The 10,348-nt window shown below is 36.3% G+C and overlaps 1 protein-coding gene across 2 annotated transcripts in view; it reads right to left on the bottom strand.

Moving 5' to 3' along the window:
* Nucleotides 1–9,830, bottom strand: part of LOC125651881 (calmodulin-beta-like) — a 44,506-nt gene extending 34,676 nt beyond the window's left edge. The window contains exon 1 of one of the 2 annotated variants that reach the window (XM_048880731.2): nt 9,740–9,830. The gene's annotated coding sequence lies outside the window, so the exon portion shown is untranslated. The remainder of the gene's footprint in view (nt 1–9,739) is intronic. The other variant, XM_056152905.1, reaches the window with a different exon arrangement.
* Nucleotides 9,831–10,348: the final 518 nt, after the last annotated feature.

Raw genomic sequence — 10,348 nt, 5'->3', positions numbered from 1 at the left:
CTACTGAGATTGATTATACATATGTATATTGTTTAACATCCCTCTCGAGAATTTTTCACTCATATGGAGACGTCCCCATTGCCGGTGAAGTGCTGCAAAATTTAGGCCTATACTCGGCGCTTACGGCCTTTGAGGTTGAAGGGATCTTTTCGTGCCACACCTGCTGTGACACAGGACCTCGGTTTTGGCGATCTCATCTGAAGGACCGCCCCCATATATTCGCCTCGTACGACAGTCAAGGGGCACTGAGGATCTATTCTAACCTGGATCCCCACCGGTGACACTATTGAAAACCCTCACTGCTACGGCCATAAGCTACATGTAGATATAAATGTGCGGTTCTTCACCGACAGTTAGCGACGTCTCTGCGTGAGTGAAACATTATAAAACAACAAACAAAAAACATACAACTTGTGATATCTTGATGTGGGTAAATGATTGTTGAAGGGACTTAAAACAAACCATTCACAGAAATATCTGCTAAATCAGATTACTGTTTCTGTGCTATGTTTTTTATTCTGGGCATATGGATACCAGCAGTGTAGTGGAGGAAAACCTGTGTAACAAAATTCAGTCTAAATACTATAATTTTTGTGTTCTACATCTGATAAACTTTGGTGTGCTATCATTATCTAATTTGTATTTTTGTGCATACATATTGTACATCTGTAATTTTAGGGGATCGGCATTTTATTGAAATACCATTTTACATTGTGTGATTAGCTCTTAATCTAATTCTCTTTCGGGGTTTATGTATTTTTCATCATTTTCGTCATTTTAAGTAAATTACATTTTTCCTATCCACAATTGATCCCAATCAGCAATTGCAGAACTGTGGTGGGATTGTGTATAGCACGAGAAGACAATAAATAAAGGTTATTCTATGAATCAGACACGTGAATATGTATGTATACAGAGTGCTACGTGGAACTTTCTATTCTGTAAACTCTGTCAGAATGTTTGGAAACAATGGGCAATTTCGGACAGTTTTTCAACTTATTTGGGAAAGCATACAAAGGCCAAACGGCCGCACCAATACGTCACATCACAATAGGATGCATATCATGTTACAAACTGTCAACAATATATAATTTGATTCTTGATTTCATTAGAAAGATTTTTTTTGGTTCCTACACGGAATCACTGGGCCTTCATAATAAACCCCTAATAATTCTTATAAAAACGAATCTTGATTAGTGCACTTAGAAGAATATTTTTCAAAGGCTTTTCCTCAACTCTCTTTATATATACAACTTTACATTATAAATCCTAGTTTTGATCCCTGTTCCAGTTTTACTTTGTCCACAAGAGCCCTGATCTGAACAAAATCGAATCTAAAATAGGATATAAAAACAATCAGATCTGTTTTCAGTTCCGTTGAGCACTATATGCTGTCATGAAACTGCTGATTACGATGTAAATGCAAGATTGGAAGTATATTAGTACTGAAACCTTTCCGTCAACCCTACGGCCTAGACGAATTCTAGACATAATATAAAATCATACACGTGCCTATGCCACTACCGCGCGAGTTTATCGAATAAGTTCTTTATACAGGGTGATCCATTAATTCGATACTATATTTTTCACGACTGGGAAACTTCTACAATATGATAATGAAATTCAATGCTTGACAGTTTCCTGCAGAATATATTACATACAATTTACAAACTACAGCTAGAGTCTGTCTCATACATTACACAACTATTTACATACCACGTTCTATGTAAGTAATTTATTGCAAATGATATTAAATTGGTGCATTAACACACACACAAAAAAAAAAACCCCCAAAAAACAAAAAACAATGTAGCATTACCCAAGTTATTAACGAAAAAAAAACAGTGTAGCATTTTTCATGACATTTTGAGTCAAGTTTAAAATGGCACAAGTTATTTTGGTTCATCCTGTAATATAATTTAAAGAGCCCTGTGTTTGGGTGTGATCGAGAAAATTCATATTGATGATTTTCAAGTTATAAAAACATGGGGAAATTATCACAACACCAACATTTTTCTCTTACCCTAAAGTCTCGGTTACACCGAGCTCACGACCACGATACAACCTACTTACAACTGGAAATCGCAGAGAGAGCTTACGATTATCATTGCAAAATCAATCACAACAAGTTCTTTACGCATGTTCAAAACTTCTAGCCAGTCTTCGACGACCTGTGATGGTCGCAGACAAATCGTAATACCAGTCGCGCAAGATCTCACCACCAATCCTGCACGATTTTTCGACCCTGTAGTCGTAACGAGAACGTACTACCAAGCGATTGATGGTAAAACTAGTTGTTTAATCCCCCGATGAATCGTACGACTACTCAAGATCTATCATAGGTACGACTGGTTGTATGACCTCGAGAAACTTCTAGTTTGTTTGTTGTTTTTTTTAGTTTTTTATATTTCATATACAGAAATAGCATAATGTACATACTATTAGTATACAGTCAGTTTGGGACGTTATACGGAGCCATCGGGTGTGAAATGGAAATCCGTGATGGGCGAGGCGAAGCCAAACTGACTGTTTAACGAATTTATCCCGCTGAAGACCTTTAGAAAATTTGTTCAGATTTCAGTAACATCTTTCATAGATGTCAATTCAATCATGAAATTGAACACCAATATGGTGTTTGTGTATCACATTGAACATCATATAATCACAATATCAAAACATCACAGTGAAGAATATCAATAATATCATTAAATAAACTAATCATGTAAGTTGAAACCGAATGCAGATATACATTGAAAGCCACAGTAGCTGTCGGACCGATATTTACTCTTGCACGGAGACGGTGTATTGAAATTTCGGGCATCATGTGATTCGTTAACTGACGTATACCAGTTGTCAAACTATACCCTCCATGGACGTAATATGAAAAAAATCTCAGGGTGTCATGTGATTAGCTTTTAACCAACCAATTATCTACAAACTTGTCTGAAGCGGGATAAAAGGAACTATTCACTTCCATTACGATTTTGCCCTCGTTGTCAGTGGACGAATTCAAATTTGATTCTTATAAAATGACTGTGTCTGCAAGTGTAAAAGGGCGGGTAAACACGGGGCGAAACTGTCTGGAATTGTGGAAGGGCGAAAATAGCCGTGTATACAGTATCAACATAGCAGGAATGAAAATACAGCAGCGAAGACTTAAAATAGAAATGCAAATTCATACGCAACGAAAGCTGCTGTAGCCGCAATTCTGCGAAGGTTCAAGATCTGGAGAAATGTCGATTTTTTTTTTTACTTTTGTCCTTGCGCTTGGTTTTCTTGGTGGCATGGGATTGATTGATCAACATTCTTCGGTCGCTGCCACCAGTCTCACGATTAAATACAACTGATCTTTTGTAAAGGCACAACCAGTCGTACATCAATCGCACGATGACATAAAACCTATCGTTTTACCAATCGCAGATTGCGGCCGAGATTTGAAGTCATAGAAATGAACTCCGATGGGTCGTCATGTCACTAAATTGCTATAAGTCGTACGATGCAATAATCTTGCTATCCGGTGTGACTGAGGCTGAAGTATGATAAGTAATTTCACACTATAAGATGAATAACAGTTTTCATGTTTGATGCTATTTTTAGCTCACCTGAGCCGAAGGCTCAAGTGAGCTTTTCTGATCACATTTTGTCCGGCGTCCGTCTGTGTCTGTAAACTTTTCACATTTTCATCTTCTTCTCATGAACCACTGGGCCAATTTCAACCAAACGTGGCCAAAAGCATCCTTGGGTGAAGGGTTTTCAAGTTTGTTCAAATGAAGGGCCATGTCCCTTTCAAAGGGGAGATAATCACAAAAATGCAAAAATAGGGTGGGGTCATTTAAAAATCTTCTTCTCAAGAACCACTGGGTCAGAAGAGCTGAAATTTACCTGAAAGCTTCCTGATATATTGCAGATTCAAGTTTGTTCAAATCATGGCCCCCGGTGGTAGGATGGGGCCACAAGGGGGATCAAAGTTTTACATACAGATATATAGGGAAAAACTTTTAAAATCTTCTTCTCAAGAACCACTAAGCCAGAAAAGCTGAGATTTGCATGAAAGCTTCCTGACATAATGCAGATTCAAGTTTGTTCAAGTCATGGGCCCCTGGGGTTGGATGGGGCCACAATAGGGGATCAAAGTTTTACATACAAATATATAGGAAAAATCATCTCAAGAACCACTGAGCCAGAAAAGCTGATTTTTACATGAAAACTTTCTGACATAGTGCAGATTCAAGTTTGTTCAAATCATGGTCACCGGGGATAAGATGGGGCCCCAAGGGGGGATCAAAGTTTTACACACAAATATATAGGGAAAAACTTTAAAAATCTTCTTCTCAAGAACCACTAAGCCAGAATAGCTGAGATTTACATGAAAGCTTCCTGACATAATGCAGATTCAAGTTTGTTCAAATCATGGGCCCCGAGGGTTGGATGGGGCCACGATAGGGGATCAAAGTTTTACATACAAATATATAGAAAAAATCTTTAAAAATCTTTTTCTCAAGAACCACTGAGTCAGAAAAGCTGATTTTTACATGAAAACTTTCTGACATAGTGCAGATTCAAGTTTGTTCATATCATGGCCCCCGGGGATAGGATGGGGCCCCAAGGGGGATCAAAGTTTTGCACACAAATATATAGGGAAAAACTTTAAAAATATTCTTCTCAAGAACCACTAAGCCAGAAAAGCTGAGATTTACATGAAAGCTTCCTGATATAATGCAGATTCAAGTTTGTTCAAAGCATGGGCCCCAGGGGTTGGATGGGGCCACAATAGAGGATCAAAGTTTTACATACAAATATATAGGAAAAATCTTTAAAAATCTTCTTCTCAAGAACCACTGAGCCAGAAAAGCTGATTTTTACATGAAAACTTCCTGACATAGTGGAGATTCAAGTTTGTTCAAATCATGGCCCCTGGGGGTAGGATGGGGCCACAAGTGGGGGGGGGGGGTCAAAGTTTTACATACAAATATAGGAAAAAGCTTTAAAATCTTCTTCTCAAGAACCATTGGGCCAAAGAAGTTGACATTTACATGAAAGCTTTCTGACATAGTGTAGATTCAAGTTTGCAAAGGGTAGTTTGGGCCATAGTAGGGACTATTAGGTTTTACATGCAAATATATATGGGAAGTCTTCAGATATGGGCCAAGGTGACTCAGGTGAGCGATGTGGCCCATGGGCCTCTTGTTTTAATAAACTGTAGCATCACTTGATCTCTAAAAACGTTATAAACATCATAAGTAAATGAATTCATTGCCGTTCTTTTTCAAAGATTAAACGAGATATTTTGAGGAAAATTTACAGTAAATAAAATTCCATCTATTTATATTGATTCAAATATCTGTTATGAATGCAACAGAGTTATATAAATTAACACAAGTTGCATCAACATTAAACTAAAGTGGTTTTTTTAGTATCTAGTATAACTTCCGCTCACACGAATGACGGACTCTAAGCGTCTTCGTAAGGTAAGGTTTGCGACATTTTAACATGTAAGGTAAGGTTTGCGACATTTTAACATGTAAGGTAAGGTTTGCGACATTTTAACATGTAGCTTATCAGTATGTTCAGTAGGAATCTCTCTAGAAAAAATTGATTTAAAAAAATTGCCCGTGTCGTTTTTTTTAAACAGATGGGCTTAATTGTGTGATGTTTTACATATTCTGGATCTTTGTACAAAAGGGAATTCTAGTGGCACAAAAACTACACAAGGCACATTTATGGAGTAAAAACGTAGTAGAATTTTTAAAAGGAGAACTATCTATCAGATCATACTAATTACATGTAGTAAAGACATTTAAATTCAAAACACAAAAATAGCACTTTTTATATCTTGAATAAAATCTAAATTGGATGTCATGGCAACAAAAATGCATATTGAGCAGCTTTACAAGGTCTACGTCAGAAAATTTTCACTTTTAACATACTATTTGGGTCATAAACATTTATAAAAGCAAATAAAATGACTACCTACCGGGCTTTGTTTCCATGGTTACAGATTAAAAAGAATTATTTCATTTATGCAATTTGTCAGTTCATTTTATAATTGTACAACTTTTAAAGGGTGCATTGAACATTTTCATGAACAACATATGATTCCCACCCCAAAAATGATAAACTAGTTATATTTATTTGTCACGTATTGTAGTATCACATTTTCTCCTGATTTATCTTAACAATTTTATTATCAAGGGATATGGATCAAGTTGACGATCGATGAACGTGAAATTAGAATTTTATCAAATAATATTAAATAGTATGACCTTAGAGACAAAAACAAATATGATGAATAAATACCTATGGATATCTACCTTAGAAATGAAATATTAAAATCAATCAAAATGGGGGGGGGGTAATTATTAAGCGTAAACTGACCCAAACCATGTTATACTCGTATACTATGTCCCAGAATTAAATTCAGTCCTTAAATATACTAGAGAGGACCCCTCTTTTATTCTTACGTGATCATATCAGTCGTGTGACATGATATTTCTACATTTCAAAGTTCATGCGCAAGTACACTGTAGAAGATACCACAGCATTGAAATATAAAGTAATTAGAGAGGTAAATCATAGTCAAGTTTATCTGAAAAATGTTTGGGAATGTCATAAAAATTCCTAGCTTCGTTAATGTCGAACCTTGTCAAAGAGGATACTGTTCACAAACAATGATCGATTATAACAACATCAAAATAAATCCTACTTCCCCTTGCAATGTTTGCACTGATTACATATGTTTCCTCTCATGGTTTCACGCAAAATATTAGCAAACGATCGTCATCTTTTATCTGCGCCAAACCGTTCTTTAAAAAAAAAAAACTTACTTTCTCCATCTATATATTCCAAATGCCGATGACCATTAGGGGCGATTTCAAGGTCACAACATAAAATCAAAATTATCGTAGCGCATAATTATTATATATGAAAAATTGTAGACTTTTATAATAGCAAAGAAAAATTGATAAATGATCATTTGAGAAACATTTGTCAAGCAGATTTATACATACACAACTTAACACTTGACAGCTGTAGTAGATGGCGAGAAAATATTATGATATCTTCCCCACGATACAACTATATAGACCTACAGGTACATCGTGATGCACATTTTTATTGTGACGTCATACAATGTGACGTGCTCGGAGGTACATCAAGGGTTATCCCCCTGTTGCAAACGTTACCTAAAAGGGATATGGACACGATTTCAGCTGAAAATTTTCAAATTTTATTTTTCCGTTTTAATGTTTACAATGATTAAGTAAGGCATTTGTAATGGTCAGCAAAAATTTCAATGTCAGTTGTCGAGATACATGGGAGATAAAGAGCTAACAATTCTTTGTTATGTAAACAAAGCTTGTGCCATGTTTTTGTTTACACATATAAGCTAAATATACTAATAAAAGTTCGTTTAAAGCAGATTTTTCAATATACAAATTAATTCTGAACACATTTAAATAGTTTCTAGTGTTTAGCACAAATCATTTTATTTTAAACATGCTATTTTTCTATCAAGCAATCTATATGTAAACAAAAACATGCCACGAGCCTTGTTTACATAACAAAGAATTGTGAGTGCTGTATCTCACTTGTAACTCAAAAATTGATTTTCAAATTTTGGTTGACCATTTGAAATACTTTAATTAGTTAAGCATTGTAAACGATAAAAATGGCAAAATAAAATTTTCAGCTCAATCGTGTCCATGCCCCTTTGCCTCTGAGCAAAACGTTGAATTTGATTTTGTATAGAGCTTGCCATGCAGTGTCTGTGTCAGCTCATCTAATGTTTGCATTGAAGGTGTTCTTTGACGAACTCGGCTACCAGTGAAGTCCCAAATGTGCCCAATAGGGTTAAAATCTGGACATCAAGCAGGCCAAGGCAGTGTCGCAACTGCCTCTCTACGCAAAAAAAAATCCCTCATAGCACGATCATGATGTGGTCTGGCATTGTCATCCATGAACACTGGCCTTGGTCGAAGAGAGTCATTGTCAAAATGAGGCACAGCACTTGCAGCAAGAATGTACCTTTGGTAATTTTGTGTATTAAGTTGATAAGACCCAGCTTACAGTCGTAGGAGACACGGTTCTACACCATTACTGACCCACGCCAAACAGAATCGCCTCTACAATATTCCGTTCACCAATACATGTATGCAATTCTAGGTTGCAGCCATGCACTTATTCGTTAATCTGTGTTATGTAGCAAAAGTGACTCTCGTCCGACCAATGGACTTTTTAGAACTGAGCTATTGGTACAAACGTTTCGTCTGGCCATCCTTGACTGCATTGTCCTCCCGAACAGATGTTTTACCAGGTCCTCCAGATCTTTGACGTCATTTGTTAACTGATGCTTGAATGTTGATTACCCAATTTGATGGCCAGTTTGTCCCAATGGCATGCATGTTTTCCTCAGTCCAATACTTTGCCATGGGGTTGCATTTGAGTCTTGCTGTTTTCCGCAATTTTTCAGTTATCTGGTGGCGCCCAATTTTATTGGTTTCCGAGAGAACCCAGATACAATGTACATGTACCTAGTAAGAGACCACCGACCTTCCGAAAGTAAACCGGGGAACTTTCTCACTTACCGGCGCGAGCAGGATTCGAACCCGCGCTGACCAGAGGTAAGAGGCCGTGTGGTTTTGAGCGCGATGCTCTAACCACTCGGTCACGGAGGCCCATTCGGGTATTTCGTAATACAAAGGTACTGATTTAATTCCATTACTGGATTCAAAATTATTGCTCCGATTTTCAAGAATTTTAGAAATTAGTAACTTTGGTGTTGCAATACTTTTTCCCATGTGTATACATGTTCGACATTTATTTCTTTTTATCACTGTATTTTAATCTTATTTTTATACTTTTTTAAACCCAGATACATATATATGATTTTGATTATACAGCCGTTTAAAAAATCGAAATTCTTGGACAATAAGTTGTTAGTTGATTTTAAAAATTTGACTATTTCCATTTAAAATAAAACAGCGATAAGAATGACTTGATTTGAAGGATAATATTTGGAAGATTAGAATGACGATTAATGATAACATTATTCTACAGAAGGTCACGCCTAAGTACACGAAGACAAAGTCTGTAAATTAAACCACTCGAAGATTACAGATCTTCCTTTAAATCTAAGTACTTGGTAGTGGGGTAAAACCATGCACAACGAATACGATTTGTGTCAGTGTGCTAACAATCAGACAGACAAACAAACCAAACCAATCCTGACCGACCGATAAAAGCATTGCCTCGTTGACAGGCATATATTGTTGCCCAAATACATGGGGACAAATCATGATTGCTTCATGATAAATAACGCGGGGGCGGGTTGTTACTCCTTTTGTTTTTTTCTGTGGCACATAAAAACAAATACGTCTTTTTATCTTACGATTTTGTGCACCACAAAGACCACGTGAGATTTGTTGTTCATCCTCTCACTTTCATGTGCAATAAGTCGTCAACCATTGTATACCTTGCTTCCTTTCTCGTATGCAGATTACCTGGGTTTTAAAACGGAAATGTAAAGACAGGTAAACAATGTGTAACGTATAGCGATTTCACACAGGTGGATCTTGTTTTTGCCCCTCCCCCATAACTAATCATCGTCTTAATCTTAATAAAAAATGATTATCTTCTGGGGGAAATTTCTCACGTAACGGTATGCAGTTCAGGAAGCATTTCATTATACACTAATCATAATGCATCATCGAGAAAATCTTTGAAAAATACTGAAACTGTTTACCTTTCAATCTTTATCGACCGGCGGCATCCCACGATGTGTGCAATCATTTACGACGCGAGGTTCCTTAGCTATCAATGTTTACTCTTTCATACTGCGAGAAATTGATGACGTCCGAGGTATTAACTTAAAGCCATCTCATTATTGAGATGAGAATACCCCGGAACTCACTTAAATTACTTTTTGTAAACACAACAATGTTGGTATTCAAGTAACAACTGATTAAAATCTTAAATAACAAGGAATATTTGAATTAAATCATTTAAATTCAAACAAAATACGAATATACATTGTCTATAAATACATGTACACTTTACATGTACATCTCGTCGAGTTTTAGAGTTAGAAGGTCGCTATTAATACAATATTAATTAATACTTTAATTTCTTTTTAAATTCACTTTTTAATATATTACATTTCACGTACAACCTGTAATTGTGGAATGCAGAATTTCTGCTTAAATTCAAGCACACAAAGTATTTCATCCGTGATTATGGAGAATTCAAGGGAAACTAAAACTATCCTTACGGAACCAGTACTGTGGGATACAATCAAAATTTGAAAAACTGTATTTCAATACAAAACTATAACCTACGCCGACTTCTGTGAAAG

The sequence above is a fragment of the Ostrea edulis genome, chromosome 1 (assembly GCF_947568905.1).
Source record: "Ostrea edulis chromosome 1, xbOstEdul1.1, whole genome shotgun sequence".
Taxonomy (NCBI): Eukaryota; Metazoa; Mollusca; class Bivalvia; order Ostreida; family Ostreidae; genus Ostrea; species Ostrea edulis.
This window is presented reverse-complemented; position numbering and strand designations above follow the sequence as displayed.